Below are 20,004 nucleotides of genomic sequence, written 5' to 3'. Positions count from 1 at the left end.
TGCATGTCAGCAGAGTACTGTTAAAGCTGGTGGAGGATCTGTTATGGTGTAGGGTTGTGCAGTTGAATTGTCGTCGTAACTGCCGTCTGCGTCACGTCTGCTGAGCAGCGAGCTACGTTAATTTAAGTATTAACTATATTTTTCTTACTTGTCACTTCTTCTTCCGTGTGTTTTTGCTTTTAGGAAGCTTCAATTGTCGAGTGCTAGTAATAGTGTTCCGTAGATTTCGTGTTTGTTTTGAATACAGTCAGAGAGAGTCCCTTTAGTCAGCCATAGTGCCAGTAGTGCTAGTGTTTGTTTTCAATACAGCCCAGAGACAGGTAGTGCTATTTTCATTGTTTTCTACAAGAAGTGTCTAGTAACCACAGTTTAGTCAACTATCAGCCGCCTTTAGTGAATTGGCAGTCTGGTTAAAAGTTGATTAACTCTCTACAGTAAATTGATTTCTTAGGATGGATAGGATGTGTGACTGCTGTGTACGGACGCAGGAGGAGCTGGTCACTGTTCGCGAACAGCTGAACGTGTTGATGGCCGCGGTCAGCCGTCTTCAGGCTGCTGCCTCGGAGTGTAGCGGCAGTGAGGAGTCTGGTGCGTCGCATGGTACACCCCAGGTGTTACATGCTTCACCCACTGTCCCTGCTGTCGAGACATCTTCGCGGGTACCGGGCGCGGTTGGGCCACCCTCTCCCCAAGGGGAGTGGCGGGTTCAGCGGCGTTCGCGGCGCACGAGGCGGAGGGCCAATGTGGAGGCAGGCCGTGTGGCATCGCCCGCTCTGCCTGTGAGTGGACATGTGGCCGCTCCTTCAGCAAGGTCCGAGCAGGCACACGGGGGGAGGGGTTTATTAGTTATTGGGAGCTCCAACGTTAGGCGGGTGATGGAGCCCCTTAGGGAAATAGCGGGAAGGTCGGGGAAGAAGGCCAGTGTTCACTCTGTCTGCTTGCCGGGGCGTCTCATCCGAGATGTGGAGGAGGCCCTGCCGGCGGCGATAGAGAGCACTGGGTGCACGCGACTGCAATTGTTGCTCATGTCGGCACCAATGACTCCTGCCGTCTGGGTTCAGAGGTCATCCTCAGTATGTATAGGCGGTTGGCGGAGTTGGTGAAGGCGGAAAGCCTCGCTCGCGGGGTGGAACCTGAGCTAACTATTTGTAGTATCGTTCCCAGAACCGATCGCGGTCCTCTGGTTTGGAGTCGAGTAGAAGGCTTAAACCAGAGGCTCAGACGTTTCTGCGGAGATGTGGGGTGCAAATTTCTCGACCTCCGCTATCGGGTGGAGAAATGTAGGGACCCCCTGAATAGGTCAGGCGTGCACTACACGCAGGAAGCGGCTACAAGGGTAGTGGAGTACGTGTGAAGTGCACATGTGGGTTTTTTAGGTTAGAGAATTCCCTCCCTAGGCCCGAAAAGACGCCTCCTGAGACGCGGCAAGGTAGGAGTAGGCAAAATGCAACAGGGAAAAACAATATTAATGTGCTAATAGTAAACTGCAGGAGCGTCTATAGAAAGGTCCCAGAACTGCTCTCATTAATAAACGGTCACAATGCCCACATAGTACTAGGGTCAGAAAGTTGGCTGAAACCAGATGTAAACCCTAATGAAATTCTAAACTCAGATTGGAATGTATACCGCAGAGACAGGGTGGACAGTGAAGGGGGAGGCGTGTTTATAGCGATAAGAAGTGCAATAGTATCGAACGAAATTGACGGAGATCCGAAATGTGAAATAATTTCGGTGAAGGTCACGATTAAAGCAGACTCAGACATGGTAATTGGATGTCTCTCTAGGCCCCCTGGCTCAGCAGCCGTTGTGGCTGAGCACCTGAAGGATAATTTGGAAAATATTTCGAGTAGATTTCCCCACCATGTTATAGTTCTGGGTGGAGATTTTAATTTGCCGGATATAGACTGAGAGACTCATACGTTCATAACGGGTGGCAGGGACAAAGAATCCAGCGAAATTTTTTTAAGTGCTTTATCTGAAAACTACCTTGAGCAGTTAAACAGAGAACCGACTCGTGGCGATAACATACTAGACCGTCTGGTGACGAACAGACCAGAACTATTTGAAACAGTTAACACAGAACAGGGAATCAGCGATCATAAAGCGGTTACTGCATCTATGATTTCAACCGGAAATAGAAATATTAAAAAAGGTAGGAAGATTTTTCTGTTTAGCAAAAGTGAAAAAAAGCAGATTTCAGAGTACCTGACGGCTCAACACAAAAGTTTTGTTTTAACTTCACAGCAAACATAAACATAGCCAACGCCTTGCAGAAAAACAAAAATTACCCGAAGCGAAATGTAATGTGAGGAGGGCCATGCAAGAGGCGTTCAATGAATTCGAAAGTAAAGTTCTATGTACTGACTTGGCAGAAAATCCTAAGAAATTTTGGTCTTATGTCAAAGCGGTAGGTGGATCAAAACAAAATGCCCAGACACTCTGTGACCAAAATGGTACTGAAACAGAGGATGACAGACTAAAGGCCGAAATACTAAATGTCTTTTTCCAAAGCTGTTTCACAGAGGAAGACTGTACTGTAGTTCCGTCTCTAGATTGTCGCACAGATGACAAAATGGTAGATATCGAAATAGACGACAGAGGGATGGAAAAACAATTAAAATCGCTCAAAAGAGGAAAGGCCGCTGGACCTGATGGGATACCACTTCGATTTTACACAGAGTACGCAAGGGAACTTGCCCCCCTTCTTGCAGCGGTGTACCGTAGGTCTCTAGAAGAGCACAGGTCATCCCCGTTTGCAAGAAGGGACGTCGAACAGATGTGCAGAACTATAGACCTATAACTCTAACGTCGATCAGTTGTAGAATTTTGGAACACGTGTTATGTTCGAGTATAATGACTTTTCTGGAAACTAGAAATCTACTCTGTAGGAATCAGCATGGGTTTCGAAACAGACGATCGTGTGAAACGCAGCTCGCGCTACTCGTCCACGAGACTCATTTTTAGAGGGCCACAGACACGGGTTCCCAGGTAGATGCCGTGTTTCTTGACTTCCGCAAGGCGTTCGATACAGTTCCCCACAGTCATTTAATAAACAAAGTAAGAGCATATGGACTATCAGACCATTTGTGTGATTGGATTGAAGAGTTCCTAGATAACAGAACGCAGCATGTCATTCTCAATGGAGAGAAGTCTTCCGAAGTAAGAGTGATTTCAGGTGTGCCGCAGGGGAGTGTCATAGGACCGTTGCTATTCACAATATACATAAATGACCTTGTGGATGACATCGGAAGTTCACTGAGGCTTTTTGCGGATGATGCTGTGGTATATCGAGAGGTTGTAACAACGGAAAATTGTACTGAAATGCAGGAGGATCTGCAGCGAATTGACGCATGGCGCAGGGAATGGCAAATAAATCTCAATGTAGACAAGTGTAATGTGCTGCGAATACATAGAAAGAAAGATCCCATATCATTTAGCTACAATATAGCAGGTCAGCAACTGGAAGCAGTTAATTCCATAAATTATCTGGGAGTACGCATTAGGAGTGATTTAAAATGGAATGATCATATAAAGTTGATCATCGGTAAAGCAGATGCCAGACTGAGATTCATTGGAAGAATCCTAAGGAAATGCAAACCGAAAACCAAGGAAGTAGGTTACAGTACGCTTGTTCGCCCACTGCTTGAATACTGCTCAGCAGTGTGGGATCCAGATAGGGTTGATAGAAGAGATAGAGAAGATCCAACGGAGAGCAGCGCGCTTCGTTACAGGATCATTTAGTAATCGCGAAAGCGTTACGGAGATGATAAATAAATTCCAGTGGAAGACTCTGCAGGAGAGACGCTCAGTAGCTCGGTACGGGCTTTTGTTGAAGTTTCGAGAACATATCTTCACCGAGGAGTCAAGCAGTATATTGCTCCCTCCTACGTATATCTCGCGAAGAGACCATGAGGATAAAATCAGAAAGATTAGAGCCCACACAGAGGCATACCGACAATCCTTCTTTCCACGAACAATACGAGACTGGAATAGAAGGGAGAACCGATAGAGGTACTCAAAGTACCCTCCGCCACACACCGTCAGGTGGCTTGCGGAGTATGGATGTAGATGTAGATGTAGATGTAGATATGGGACCCATGATATGTCTAGATATGACTCTGAGAGATGACACGTACGTACGCATCCTGTCTGATCACCTGTATCCATTCATGTCCATTGTGGATTCCGACGAACTTCGGCAATTCCAGCAGGACAGTGCGACACCTCACACGTCCAGAATTGCTACAGAGCGGCTCCAGGAACACTCTTCTGAGTTTAAACACTTCCGCTGGCCACCAAACTCCCCAGACATGAAAATTATTGAGCATATCTGGGCTGCCTTGCAACGTGCTATCTAGAAGAGATCTCCAATCCCTCATACTCTTACTGACTTACGGACAGCCCTGCGGGATTCGTGGTGTCAAGTCCCTTCTGCACTACTTCAGACATGAGACGAGTCCATGCCACGATATTAGGCAGGTGTGCCAGTTTCTTTGGCTCTTCAGTGTTGCTCCATCATCGGGTTCCACGACAAAGTGACGGCCTTAACATTACAAGAAAAACCCAACATGCATTAGAAGGTGAAGACAGCCACCAGTATTACATCATTCTCATCTGAGAGTTTCTTGAATCGGTTACTCTAGAAATCCTTGAAATGGACGGGCATACTACCAATGTTCAAGTGATAATATGTTGTACTTAAACAAAGTGCCCATGGTTTTCAATACTAAATAGGTGCTCCAAGAAAACTCTCGGTGAGGTGGTTGATGTGTGTATGTGAATCAATAGAAATCAATATATACTGATGAGTACTGAATGCTTTCAAGTCGATACCAGCTTTAGCTAGCAGATAACTAAGCATTTAACGCACAGCCACAGCAGAGACTGAACCAAAGTCACTTACTTATGCGGCCAATACAACAGACCGCCCCTCAAGATTCTTAATTCAGCCATATGCACGATCTGCCAACACTGCAGGGTGCGCAAGCGTGTGGAGGAAGTGCTGCCATTCTTCACAGCCCGTTACAGAGCTGTATCTGACCGCGGCGTTGTAAACGAAGCACAAGGTGTATATGGAATTGCGAGTTCGAGACCGCCGTAATGCCTTTTTCTTTCTTTCTATTTGGTTATATTTCGGGTGTTTGCTTAAGTTCTTTCTGACGTAGTCTCAAAGGTGATTTTCTTCGCTGTCTAGCACATCAGTAATAATTTAAACTTCTAGAAACAATTCCGCCAGACAGCTCGTGGCTATGTCAGGATCAGGATAGTTCACGCTCGAGAGTTTCCTCAACCTGTAGTGGCCCCCAACCACCAGCTACCGGCCATACACCACCTGTCGCCTGACGCCAGGAGTTATCCGACAAGGCGAACGCGGCATGGCGCTGTGATTGTATTGTTAATTGTCATTTTCTTATTTGCTGCTCTAATATTTGTCTTGGTGCTACATTCTGGATTTCGCATGCTTCAAACTTATGAACGTCGTTCAAGAGTTGTAGAACTGAGTCACAAGTGGAAAAAGGTCTAACATTTGAGACATATTATCCGCTATGGGTTTAATTGAGGGTTGGAGACAACAGAGGCAGCTTCGTATTGTGTTTAGGGTGAGTGCTTTTGGGAAAACAAATCGGAAAAGGGGTTTCTTTTTTCAAGAAAGATCGTTCTGGCATGACTGATATTCCACACTCAGGAACCTTCTTTAACAGACATATGTGATGAACTGCGACCACTTAAACGTCGTGCGACATTTGCATGCAATAGGCAAGGTTCAGTCAGATCTCTGGGGTAGGTGTACTGGATACTCTAACTCAAAACAACAAAAATCAAAGGGATGACTATTGCTGCATTTTTGCTCTAACGTCAGCAGTTCGCTCACTGAAAGTTTCTTCGCAATATTGCTATTGGTGGTGTGTCATGATGCCTTTATGTTAACTTCTTAAGAAGAAATTAATGGCTCAGCCGTAACAAAAGACATATACTCTAGCAAAGGGCAGTCTGAACATAATATTTTGCATCTGGTGACTCAAAAAGAATGTTGTGCACTACAAACCCCTCCCCAGGGGAGTCTCCATTGTAGCTGATATTTGTTGCCAACAATTAACACACCTTTCGGTTGCGGCGTAACGAAAGCTACTTAAAAATGCATCGCATGTTCCTGCTATAAGATAATGCACTCTACTGATTTCAAAAACAAAACTGTCCATGTGTTTGTTGTAAAAGTCATCCTTCACACCCTTATTCTTCGGAAATTTTTGGAAATTTGTAGTGTGTGTTGGGGTTTATGGGCGCTCAACATCGAGGTCATCAGCGCCCTGGAAATTTGTAGTAAGTTCCTATGGGACCAAACTGCTAGGGTCATAGGTCCCTAGGCTTACACAGTACTTAAACTAACTTACCCTAAGGACAACACACGCACCCATGCCCGAGGGAGGACTCGAACCTCCGACAGGAGGAGCCACGCGAACCGTGGCAAGGCGCCCGAGACCGAGCGGCTATAACGTGCAGCTATTCTTCTGATCTCATACCTTCAAATGTTTATTCTTCTGGTCCTTAACGGAAAATAGTCAATAAAATGCCTTTCTGGACGAAAATGCACTTCAAACCTGTTTTGATGACATCCTAAACTCAAATCCTGTAAAATTATACAGGCGTGTAATTGGTAAACTACCTGAGCACTATCAGACTGTTTTGGTCGGTGTGAAAGAATAGTCTGTAGATTAATTTGCCTCTGATGTAAAATAATGGAAAGCGCTATGAGATTATGCAGTGTACTAGTACAAATGAAACGCTACTTATCACGAAAACCCTGCATCGAACGTCTGTTGTAATAGAACATAAGGTATCTGTAACACAAACAGACGTATATCAGCACAAATTAGCAAGCTATTGCTCACACTGGAATACGAAATGGTCTATGTTTATTTGCTGTCCCGTGTCACCATGAAGTAGAATAGAAATGTGGCAGTTCATAAGTAAAATAATTAAGATTTCCTTTTTGATTTTAGATCTGGCTGCCTGTAGGTCTACCACAAAAATGATAAAAAGATGGCTGTCATAGAGAATGGAAACGAGAATTAAAGCAGCCATTATTTCACAAGCAACTATGTTACCTCAGATATAGCGACCAGCTACGGTATTATTCTCTCCTTTATTCCCTTGGTTGTGGTTAAAACAGCTAAATCACAACGGAAAAGACAAGATTTGTTACAATTCGCACGTGGAACAACTTTCCTGGACTTAAAACCATAAATTAATAACCTTATTTCACACTTTACATGCAAATCACTCACTTTATTCAGTGAAAGTGATATGAATAGATCAAGCGAATTTAGCAAGGTAATTCTGAGCCATCTATGAAGTAACTGATCAGTCACAAAGTTGCCAAACACATCCAGCGTTGTAGCTAAGACTCCGTTATACTTCTAGCATGAAGAATACTAGCCGACGTGCCTCGCGGTTAGAGGCGCCATGTCCCGGATTGCGCAGCCTCTCCTGCCGGCGGTTCGAGTCCTCCCTCGGTCATGGGTGTGTGTGTTGTTCTTAGCATAAGTTACTTTAACTAGTGTGTAAGTCTAGGGACCTATGACCTCATCAGTTTGGTCCCTCAGGAATTCACACACATTTGAACATTTAGCCGATGTATTCCCCGATCAGCTGCGAAATGATTACAGATTCTGTCATAAAGACGTTGCTGCCGACGGTCAGGATAATAAAAGTGTATGTCACTGAGTCTTGTTTGCATTTCTGTAACTAGGTTTAGGGATTAGAGGGTTCTTACTAATAATACTCAGATTTACCGACTGCAAACTATATGTCATACGTTAAGGACTGTCACAGTCATTTGTGTTTTTCTGTCTTAAGTGTACTGAAAACTAAAAAGCCCATCACCAGACATGATTCACATTTCTGGAGCATCTCCAATGTTTATAATGTCAGCGACATGAGTAGGCAATACATCTGTTATATAATTGTAGAATTACAAAACATTTTTCTTGAGGCCGCTGTCATTGGCACTATCCCCAAGAGAAAAATGAAGAGACAACAACAGAGCACTGATTGCCAGACGTGAACATCCACAGATGGCTTGTAAGCTATGAATAACAAAGTTCCAAGTAAGGCAACCAGAATTTGAACATTCTCTCATTGCTGTAGTCGAGGCAAATGTGGAAAGAAATCAGTTTCCCACAACTTAAATGACAAGAGACATTGTAATTTATTCGTAAAATAACCTTCTTGCAGTCGAAAACGCAATTTTCCGACTCAGTGCACTTATTACGCACTGACTGTTCAGAATAGTTCATCGAAGTTACAAGTAAATATTTAGTACGCATAGTACCATAATTCAGCTCCAGTCATGGAAGTCCGTCGACCCCATCACTCACTCGCCAAATATTTCCTGGGTAGCATTTTACGTTTAATTTTGTATTTTTGAAACAATACTAGTGATTTAGGTTCATTTGACTTGCTATCTGTTCAATAACACTTTAATGGCATCCTTTCCTTATTCATTGTTTTGTGATGTGCTTAGTTCATGTCAAATACATGTGAATAAGAGTGTAGCGCCTACATACTCAAATAACTAATGGTCAGAATGAAACTTCCTGGCAGATTAAAACTGTGTGCCGGATCGGGACTCGAACTCGGGACCTTTGCCTTTCGCGGGCAAGTTCTCTACCAACTGAAGGTTCGCAGGAGAGCTTCTGTAACGTTTGGAAGGTAGTAGACGAGGTACTGGCAGAAGTAAAGCTGTGATGACGAGGCGTGAGTCGTACTTGGGTCGCTCAGTTGGTAGAGCACTTGCTCGTGAAAGGCAGAGGTCCGGAGTTCGAGTTTCGGTGCGGCACACAGTTTTAATCTGCCAGGAGGTTTCATATCAGCACACACTCCGCTGCAGAGTGAAAATCTCATTCATAATGGTCAGTATGTTTCAGAGCCGTGGAAGCAGCAATGCTGAGAGCTTATTACTTAACTAACTGTAACATATAAAACATGTGTAGTGACTGTCATTTTAGTTGCATAGCAGATAGTAAAATGTATTAAGTAATTATAATGCAGAATTAGTGTAATTACAACAAGAACGAACTCGCTAATGATACAGCTGCTTCGTTTATTAAGGTGAGCAGACTGACAGGTGTTTCCCTTTTTGTCCCATTCACTGCTTTTTCTTGAGGAAACGTGAGGTGGTGTAGCAAGGCAGGTGTTCCTAGTCGCATATCAGTATATAGTGTATGCTTTCTCGTGGAGCAGGATGTAATAAGTAGTGCTTAATCAGAGTTGTTGCTCACAAGAAGCGCCGACGCCCTCACGCTATCTTTACTCAGATAGCCAGCGCTAGAGTACGTGCACCACCACTAACGTCATCCAAACCATGGGGACAGCATAACACCCCTCCATCCACTGAGCCCCCGTACCATTCTCATCATATACTTGTTACTACCTTCTACCCACAACAATTACAATATAACTGCCACTGATGCTTAGCTAAGAAAAGTTCATTCTTCTAAAAGATCCGATACGCACAAGTCCTTAAAAAATTATCTGCGAGCAGTAGTTATGTGTTGTGGCGTAACAAGCTAGCTACGCCACACTGAAGTAGCCGAAAGGGCACGCGTCAACTCACGCCGTCTTGCGTGAGGTCTGAAACAGGATACTTATGAATGCTATAAAGAAAAGAACGGAGCTTAGGTTTACTTAACTTTAATTTCCTTGTGGTACATATCTCTTGATAATACAAGTGAGACTCTCACCAGATATGGTTAATGGCGCCTTGCTAGGTCGTAGCCATGGACTTAGCTGAAGGCTATTCTAACTGTCTCTCGGCAATTGAGAGAAAGGCTTCGTACGTGTAGTCGCTAGCAATGACGTCCGTACAACTGGGGCGAGTGCTAGTACGTCTCTCGAGACCTGCCTTGTGGTGGCGCTCGGTCTGCGATCCTGACAGTGGCGACACGCGGGTCCGACATGTACTAATGGACCGCGGCCGATTTAAGCTACCACCTAGCAAGTGTGGTGTCTAGCGGTGACACCACACTTATTTATAATTCTGATTGCTCCACACATAATGATCAATTGTCAATGAATATACTGTATGTGGCGCCTGGCTAGGTCGTAGCTACTGACTTAGCTGAAGGCTATGCTAACTAGCGTCTCTGTAAATGAGATCTCTGAAGCTATAACAAGTGAACCATGAAGGGAAACAGCCCGTCGGACGAAAGAAAGGAGAACTTCCCGGTTTTGGCAACGTTTCTGACTGGGACTACGATAAAATCTCGTGTCGTACCACGCTTCAGAACCCTAAAATTTTTGTTTCTCACTTCATACTAAAACATGTGCTATGACAGGAGAAGAGGAAATGAATTACGTACTTCTGAGAAAAACTGTTTACTTGTGTACTACTACCGACTGCAGTAAGTGCAGTAGTTCTTTTGAGTGTGATGCATAAATTTTGGTATCACCTCCATCTTACTTTTTCTTGGGATCAGAAGCGAATGGGTAGTCTAGTACTGGTTAATACTCTGATGACTAATGAGGTGATATTGGTTTCACTCGCCCCATCGAATCTGTGAACAGAGTTTCACATTGACTACTCGACGAATGTTCAGATAGTGATGTCTGCACAATGCATTCAGAGCCAACATGACGTCTTTCTCTTTATGTCGAAGCATTTGCTGCAGTGTCGGTCGGTCAGCCATAATAAACAAACCCGGCATTGTTTATTGCTGCACTTGTCTCGAATCACGACCTCAAGAATGCACTGTCTGTGCTAAATATGTTTTAGACGTAACACATCCTCGAAGAATTTAGTTAACGTAACATTTAGGACACAGGGTGAGTAAGAATGAAGTTTGTAACTTGCCATTGCATTAAATTACTTCACAGTGACATTTAATGCAATTTATAGTGTTGCTTGTCTTTTAGATCTTAATGGTATCTATTCATACATTGTGCAAATGTGAACACATACACACACACACACACACACACACACACACACACACACACACACACACACAGTCGTTGTGTCTAGTGTTAGAGATGACCATTATCTGTTCGAGAACATATCCACCAATCCATTCCTTAAATGTCGTCAATTTGGTGAGTTTGTGAGCTTCCTGCCACTGCCGGAACTATGAGGAGGAGACTGAAAGATAACATGTTTATTCCGATGAGCTGTCTAAAGCAACGCTTGACTGATTATCAGACATTCGTCTGCATGGCTTTTGCAGAAAAGTATACTTCTAATAACCAACATGTCCACCATCATTCAGAAACTAACTATGCAGTGCCATGTTGTGGTGTGCTAAGTAATGACTGATATGACTGTCAATTATTAATACAACATTTTCCATTGTTTAACATCTCTGAACCATTTTTAACCAGGTATTTGTATTTGTTCGCAGGTCCGGTTTGATTGAAGATCAACGTCTTGTGTGACATCATTGTGATCCAGGTCATCACGCTGACGGTTGAACAAAGAGTGTTTCTTGTGGAGCATGTGTTCTGCAATGGAGACAGGTTTGCTCTCTGCAGTAGAATTGGATTGATTTGGGGGAAGAGTCCAAATAGCGAGGTCATCGGCCTCATTGGATTAGGGGAGGATGGGAAAGGAAGTCGGCCGTGCCCTGTCAAAAGAACCATTCCTGCATTTGCCTGAAGCGATTTAGGGAAATCACGGAAAACCTAAATCATGATGGCAGGATGCGGGATTGAACCGTCGTCCTCCCGAATGCGAGTCCAGTATGCTAACCACTGCGTCCTCGTTCGGTCAGCAGAAGAAGCTGCATTTGCAGCTAAGTTCCCACCAGGAGTGAAGATAACTAACCGCAATCCTGTACGGAACCTCATCACTAGGTTTCGAAAGACTGGAAGCGTTCATAATGCTCCCAGGCAGGCCATCCACATCCACATCCGAAGAGAAGGTGGCGGAAGTGCAAGACATCATGCTGCGAAGTCCAAAGAAATCGGTTAGACGACTATCTCAGCAGGCCTACGTGTCCTTGGGTTCCGCTCACAAGTTCTCTGGAAGTCACTGTCCATGTATCCGTACAAAATGTCGGTCGTGCATGAACTGAGAGACAGCGATCGCCCGGCGCGTGTGAACTTTTGCAACTGGTTTATGTCCTTCCTGCAGGACAGTGGTGAGGGGATTCTTGACACATCGTTTTTCACGGATGAGGCAACATTTCAGCTCTCCGCTTACGTGAATATCCAGAATAGTCGCGTGTGAACTACGGAGAATCCGCATGAAGTTAAGATATCCCCACTGCATGATCAAAAGGTTGGTGTTTCGTGCGCCGTGACAAGTAAACGCGTCATTGGGCCGACCTTCCTTCACGACACCATAAATGCAGAAATGTATTGCACCTGCATTCTGGAGCACTTCCTAGGTGAACTGAATGAGGACGAAACTGAGACTGCCCGGTTCCAGTAGTATGGGGCGACTGCACATACCGCGCATAAGGGGACGAACTTTTTAAAGGACATCTTCGGTGACCGCATCATCTCTCTCTGCCTCCACGTTCACCCGACTTGGATCCACCAGAGTACTTTCTTTGGGGTACGTTGAAGGGAAAGGCTTATGAAGGCAAACCGCATACCATACAAAAACTCCAAGGTGCGCTGGCACGTCACATTCGCAACATCACACCCGATCTTCTTCACAACGTCTTCAAGAATATGCAGAAACGTGTGCCGCTGTGTCTTCAAGTTCAAGGTGATCACTTCCAGCATCTCTTATAACTTCAATGACTTTAATATGGCAAGCTATGAACTGCAGAGTTACTTGTTGAACACCCTGTATATTCGTCCGAATGTTACTTGCGTTTGTAGATCCAAATGGCAGTGACTTCGATACCTCCGCCCATATATTCCCTGTGGGGTTGAGGTCCGGTGATTGTGGAATGAACGCCATTAGCTTTATCCTGTCTTGATCCTGAAACCAATCCTGAACAGATCTGCTTTGATGGATGGGGCTATAGCCCTGTAAATAAATTGTTATCTAGTTATTTAATCTATTTGTATTTAAAATGTATTTGTAACTGGCACACTGTATTAGAATTTTCTGCAGCATCTTAGGGGCCTTGTCCCAGGCTCCCACAGTCGTCAGGAGAGAGCCAGGTGATGGGGTGATGATACACTTGAGAGCTCCAAGAAAACATTATTGCCGGCCGCGGTGGCCTAGCGGTTCTAGGCGCTTCAGTCCGGAACCGCGGGACTGCTACGGTCACAGGTTCGAATCCTGCCTCGGGCATGGATGGGTGTGATGTCCTTAGGTTAGTTAGGTTTAAGTAGTTCTAAGTTCTAGGGGACTGATGGCCTCAGATGTTAAGTCCCATAGTGCTCAGAGCCCTTTGAACCAACCAAAACATTATTGTCAATAACACATTTTTAGGCAGAAAACAGGGTTGTCTTCCAAAGAGCCGCGCTACAACCGGATCGGAAGAATAGCGCCTTGTCAGCGGCGTGCTCTCGTCTCACGGTATCACCAGCACAATGGAGCTTGAGGTGGCGGTTTTTTTCGTTACAGGACAGCCGTCGACCTGCGGGATCCTGCGGCCACCAGCTCTGTGTATCGATCTCCAAAGTGCTCTTGTGGATGTCGAAGATGTGCACTCGGGAGACGTATTCACAGGGGTCGGTTCTCAGCTACCATATAGGAGACAGGAGCCAGCAGCATCGACATCTGCCACAGGAATGGGACGAGCAGCAGCGGCTCTCACTCACTCGAAGGCAGATGTCGGACGGCGTGCAGGTCACACGGGTCGAGCCTCACGCAGGCCTTCAGAGTGATGGCAGTCTCAACGCCCCATCAGTGTTGATTAGGAAGTTGTCAGTGCAGCTGGCAGGAGCAGCGTCCAGCTAGAGGTGCTGAGGGTGGACCTCCACAACTTGCCCTCTCACTGGATAGCTACAACTGACACAAGGGCTGAGACTACGCCCTGGGCAGTCCGAAGTCAGCACTCAGCAATTAGACATTTATTAAGAAGGCTGGGGTATTTATGTTCGCCTTCCCGTGCGCTCTGCGATAGTGAGGATGGCTGTAAAATCAAGTGTCCTGCTTTTTTCTTCACTGTCAGCTCTCCTAGAGACTTTAGACTTTTGCAGCTTCACCTTTCGGCTCTTTTCTGCTGGCTCGAAACTTGAAGACAAAGATGCGTTGTACCTAGACTTCCTTAAGAAATTGTACTTTGTCACTAGTATAATGGTATATTTCAGCTTCCACGATGTCATTACGGTTTGCTCGCAAACCTGTGCGCTTGATAGTTCCCCCTTGCTGCGATAGCTTCCGTGTTTGCCGCAGCTCGCTCAGTATTTCCCCTCGCTGGCAGTCTGCTGGTCACTGATACAGGCTTCCAGGCGCTTCCGAGGTTGAATTTGAACGAAGTTTTAGTGTCTACTGTGCATGCTATCCTGGGGCGCTACAGCATTTAGGAATTCAGGTCCTATCATTAGATCTAGATTAAACTGTCCGATTAGGAACGAGGTTTACTAAGACCATCATATGATGAGAGTTGTAGCCTGATGAAAGCCAGATTAAGATCAATCAGCTGACTCAGATGCGAATGATGTGGCATCGAACTGAGACGTATAAAACATTAGACAATTTTAACTTCTGCGTTGCGTTGCAATTTTAACTCATGTGCAAAAAAATTCCTACCGTGGAGTAATAAGCAGCAACTGTATAAGAAAATGTGAGGAATGTGACGTAGTACAAGTTGTGAATTCAAAAAAGAAACATGACAGCTCATGTGCTATCGGTGCACAAAGAAAGAGGAAATTCGAAGTAACTTCTAAAAAATCAGAATATTAATGTCAGTGAGGAAAAAGGTTTTATAATGAGTGTTCAGCACTACAATAACGTAAAGCCAGTTTTATCTAAAACATTTACGTTTACAACCTTCTTCTTTCTCTTCTGCACTTCAAGGCTTAGGGACTTATGCTTGTTCCGTCTTCACTTTTCATTGCCACCTCATTTTCGGTCTTCATAAGTCCCTTCTTCCTCTTGGCTGCTACAGCACGGCTAGACGTGGATTTCTCTCTGCACTCATTCTTTGTGGGCGATGTTTCCATAATGTGTTACTTTGGTCAATCTTTTCATAATATTACAAATACCTTGTTCATTCCTAATACCATCATTTCTTGGAGCCTACCTAGGCAAGTGAAGGATAAACGATTAAGTATCACAGACTCCTGAAAATTGTTACATGGAACGTAAGAGGGATTAGAAGCAAAGGAGTGGAGACAGACCATAAATTAAGACATAAATAATTTGATTGGATTTACGATACTACGAGGGACGTTCAATAAGTAGTGCCCCACATTTTTTTTCTCAGAATATGGCTCTGAGCACTATGGGACGTAACTTCTGAGGTCATCAGTGCCCTAGAACTTAGAACTACTTAAACCTAACTAACCTAAGGACATCACACACATCCATGCCCGAGGCAGGATTCGAACCTGCGACCGTAGTGGTCGCGCGGTTCCAGACTGTAGCGCCTAGAACCGCTCGTCCACTCCGGTCAGCTTTCTCAGAATATATTTATTGTTAAGAGTCAGAATTTGTATGACAATATACATCAATATGTCTTCTCCATGTCCTATTTTTCTACGTAGTCTCATCACATTCTATAGCTGTACGTCAACGTTGTGGAACAGCCTGTATTCCCTGCTGGTACAAGCTCATGTCCTGTAGATGTAGCTATGTTTTCACTGCATGACTGACACTCTCGTCACCTTCAAAGTATGTCCCACGTAGAGAATCTTTAAGCGGCCCAAAGAGATGGAAGTTCGAGGGTGTCAGGTCTGGACTGTAGGGTAGATGAGGTAATGATGTCCAACCCAATTTGACGATGTGTTCCCGGGTTCTCTGACCTGTGTGTGGGCATGCATTATCGTGTTGGAGCAAGTTTTCTGCTGGATTCTTGTCCAATCGAACACGTCGGAAACGGTTCTTGAGTTTATTCAGAGTCTTCACGTATGCCTCTGAATTGATGGTTGACTCTCTTGGTATCACATCCACGAGTAATGGTGCTATCAAAACCCCAGAAGACTGTCACCATGACTTTATCGGCAGATTTCTTCTTTTGTGGTGAATGAGGATGATGCCACTCCATGGACTGCCTTTTTGTTTCTGGAGCAAAGCTGTGCCCCGTAATGATCTGTGACAGAAAAGTCTCTCTGTCGGTCTCAAAACGCTCCAGCAATTCAGATGAAATGGCCTCTCTTTGAATCTTGAGGTCCGTTGTGAGCATTCGTGGAACCTAACGTGACCACCTCTTTGAATATCCGAGAGTCTCGATCACTGCAGATGCACTTCCAATGCTGACCGACAACTGTAGAGCCAATTGTCCAGCTGTGATACGCCGGTCGGCTCGAATAATGGCATCCGCACGATTCAGCATGTTAGGACGTCTGGAGCGTGGCTGATCATGGAGCTCTGTTTCTGCATTTCCTGAGGCTGTAACTTTCTTTATCTATCGCACAAATGTGCTCCTATGAACCGCAGTATCGCCATACACTGCACACAAAAGTTTATGGATGTTCACCACGGTTTCCTTATCTGCACACAAGACTTCAATAACAGCACGCTGCTTGTAACGTGAGTCGTATGTAGACGCCATTTTGACGCTGTACTACGGCTCTGCCATCTTCCAGAACGGTTCGAAACTTCACCGGGGCACAGAAGAAACATCAAATGTGAACCACCAACAAGAACGTTTGTCTATGTATATTAATGGGTTTTAAAAAAAATGTAGGACACTACTTTTGAACGATCCTCGTATATACAACAATATCTTACCTGAAATGGGGCACTGGTAATGGCATAAAATATTTTCTAGTCAGAAACTTTAACTCTGCTCCAATGAAAGTCAATATGGCCTTCTACAAACGCCATGCGATCGATCTCCTGATAAACATTCAACCGTTGTTTTATAGCAATCCTTCAGAATAAATGTCCATTATCGCTCAGTCTCCTTCTCACAGTTCTTGCACTTCCAGGAAACTGAGAAACATGTGTCGTTTGATGGCAGCTGAGAAATGGACTGGCACTATGTTGTCGCCTCTCTCACTGGACGCGTGGGGTCCCCCACTGCCACTTTCCGCCCGATACGGCATATTTCAACAAAGCCACTTCACCAACGTCTAGCCGTCCTTTTCGGTATGCAGCATCTCGCACCATCTTCGGATGGGCAGTATCAGCTTGAAAGTGGGCACTGTTACGACAGTACACTGCCAAGTCTCAGACTGTTCCCTTTCACTGTATCACTACTACTTGCAGTTTCTTATTTCAGGACTTCTGAACGTCGAGTTTTTCAGCTGAAGAGCCTTTCGTTATTTTATTAATTACGATACTGGGTACAGGAAGAAAAGGAGAGTACCCCTAAAGCAGTGAGATCTTTGTACATATCTGCATTCAGCACTGACTGACAAATGCCACAACTCCTTCCCAAATTCAGACTACAGACAACGTAAGTGCCAGAACACCTCAGACATAATTCATTAAGTTGTCGGAAGATGAACTGAAAGTCAAATAAACGCCGCGTTCAGAATCAAATTCAACCCAAAATGGAGTATCGGTTAAGCCTCTATAGTATTAAGGAAATTAAACATCGATAACATCCATACGCATATTTTGATAGCCGAAAATACCCGTTAGTGCACAAATTTCAGGAATTAAGATAAAACTTCGGGATTCGAGAAAATACGTAGAGGCTCTGCGTTTTGCTCTATTTTGTTAACATTTTATTGTTATTTTTGATCTCATTCTTGGGCGTACTGCAAGTAGAAATTCTCATTCATAAGGCACTTTTCGCTTTTCTTGGAAAAACATCAGTGGCAGTTATATTGTAATCGTTGGGAATAGATGACAGTAACAATTGTATGATCAGAATGGTAAGTGTGCTCAGTGAAAGCAGTGGTGCTACGCTGCCCACCTGGTTTGAATGAAGTACTTCCTCTAGATCTGACTACCTAAGTGAACACAGTGTGGAGGCGTCGGCGCTTCTTATGAGCAACAATTCTGATTAAGATCTACACACTTCATCCTGCTCCGCAGTCAAGCATACACTATACATTGATATGCGACTAGGAACAACTTTCCTGCTACACTGTCTCACTTTTTCCTCAAGAACAAGCAGAGAATGGAACCAAAAGATCCTAACATTTAAGAGAAGCACCTGTAAATCTACTAAACCTAATACATGGAACATCTGTCTGATTAGCACCAACTAGGCACAGAGTTCATTTTTCTGGTAATTATATTAATTCTGCAGACAATTAGTTGACAAATATTATCCTATTTCATGCAACTGAATTGACCGTCACTACACATGTTTTATATGTTATAGTAAAGTAGTAAGCTCCCTGCATTGCTGCTTCCATTGTTCTGAAACACATTGACCATTAGTTATTTGAGTAGATAGACGTTCGACTCTGATTCACATGTATCTGACATGAACTAAGGGCATCACCAAACAATGACTAAGGAAAGGATGCCGTTAAAGCGCAAGACAAATGTACGCAAATCACTAGTATTGTCTCAAAAATAATTATATATATAAAATGCCATCCAGAAAATATTTGGCGACTGACTGATAGTCGATAGTCTTCCAGAACTGGAACTGAATTATTCTACTACATTCGCTAGATATTCACGCGCATTTGATGAAATATTCTGAAAATCAGTGTGTAATATGTGACAGTTAACAATACACTTATAGCGCTGAGCTGCGTTCGCCTTGTCGGACGGCTCCTGGGGTTAGGCGGCGGGTCGCGAATGGCCGGTAGCTTGTTGCCAGTGGCCGTTGTAGGGCGAGGAAATTTTCGAGCGTGAACTTGTTCGCATCTTGACACAGCCACGAGCTGTTGGGCGGAATTGTTTCTAGAGGTTTTTACCATTGCTGGTGTGTTAGGCAGTGAAGCGAATTATCTTTAAAGTTCCATCAGACAGAACTTTAGCATACATACGAAACACGAAATCAAAAAAAAAGAAAAAAAAGGGCGGCAAGGGGTCTCAGACTCGCGACTTCATCATATCCACACTTTCTTGGAAAGAGATGGCTTCCGTACCTGAAAAAGAAAAAAGTCATTCCCATTCTTGCCTGCAACATTGTTTTGTTTATTATTTATTAATTTTAAAAAACAGCAAAAACAGGGCCATAAAAATGAAATAAATTGTTGTAACAACACCTCTGAAAAAGGAACATGACGAAAATATCGTGAGGACCGGTTTATTCACCACTTTTCTCTATTTTTTCCGAAAGCGAGGTAACAGGAATGAAACATCCGAATGGAAAAGGGATTATAATTATACACCAGCCAACTCCTTGACGATTAAATACGAGGTACAGCATTTTCGCAAAAAGCTCGCGATGGCGTGGCATCCTTTGCTATGACCAACGGGCTGTAACTACATACTGCAAACTACAGAAGGATCCGTGTCATACCTTCTCCTCATCACGTAATGAAGATAATGATCGACAAGCTGGAATCTCACCGGAGATTGCCACTTCTATCGTCCTGGCATGAAAGACCAATTGATGGCGGTGTCAACTTCAATGTACACTACTGGCCATTAAAATTGCTACACCAAGAAGCAATGCAGATGATAAACGGGTATTCATTGGACAAATATATTATACTAGAACTGACATGTCATTACATTTTCACGCAATTTGGGTGCATAGATCCTGAGAAATCAGTGCCCAGAACAACCACCTCTGGCCGTAATAACGGCCTTGATACGCCTGGGCATTGAGTCAAACAGAGCTTGGATGGCGTGTACGGGTACAGCTGCCCATGCAGCTTCAACACGATACCACTGTTCATCAAGAGTAGTGACTGGCGTACTGTGACGAGCCAGTTGGTCGGCCACCATTGACCAGACGGTTTCAATTGGTGAGAGATCTGGAGAATGTGCTGACCAGGGCAACAGTCGAACATTTTCTGTATACAGAAATGCCCGTACAGGACCTGCAACATGCGGTCGTGCACTATCCTGCTGAAATG

Source organism: Schistocerca nitens, chromosome 3 (assembly GCF_023898315.1).
Source record: "Schistocerca nitens isolate TAMUIC-IGC-003100 chromosome 3, iqSchNite1.1, whole genome shotgun sequence".
NCBI classification, from domain to species: domain Eukaryota; kingdom Metazoa; phylum Arthropoda; class Insecta; order Orthoptera; family Acrididae; genus Schistocerca; species Schistocerca nitens.
Note: the sequence above shows the minus strand (reverse complement) of the source record.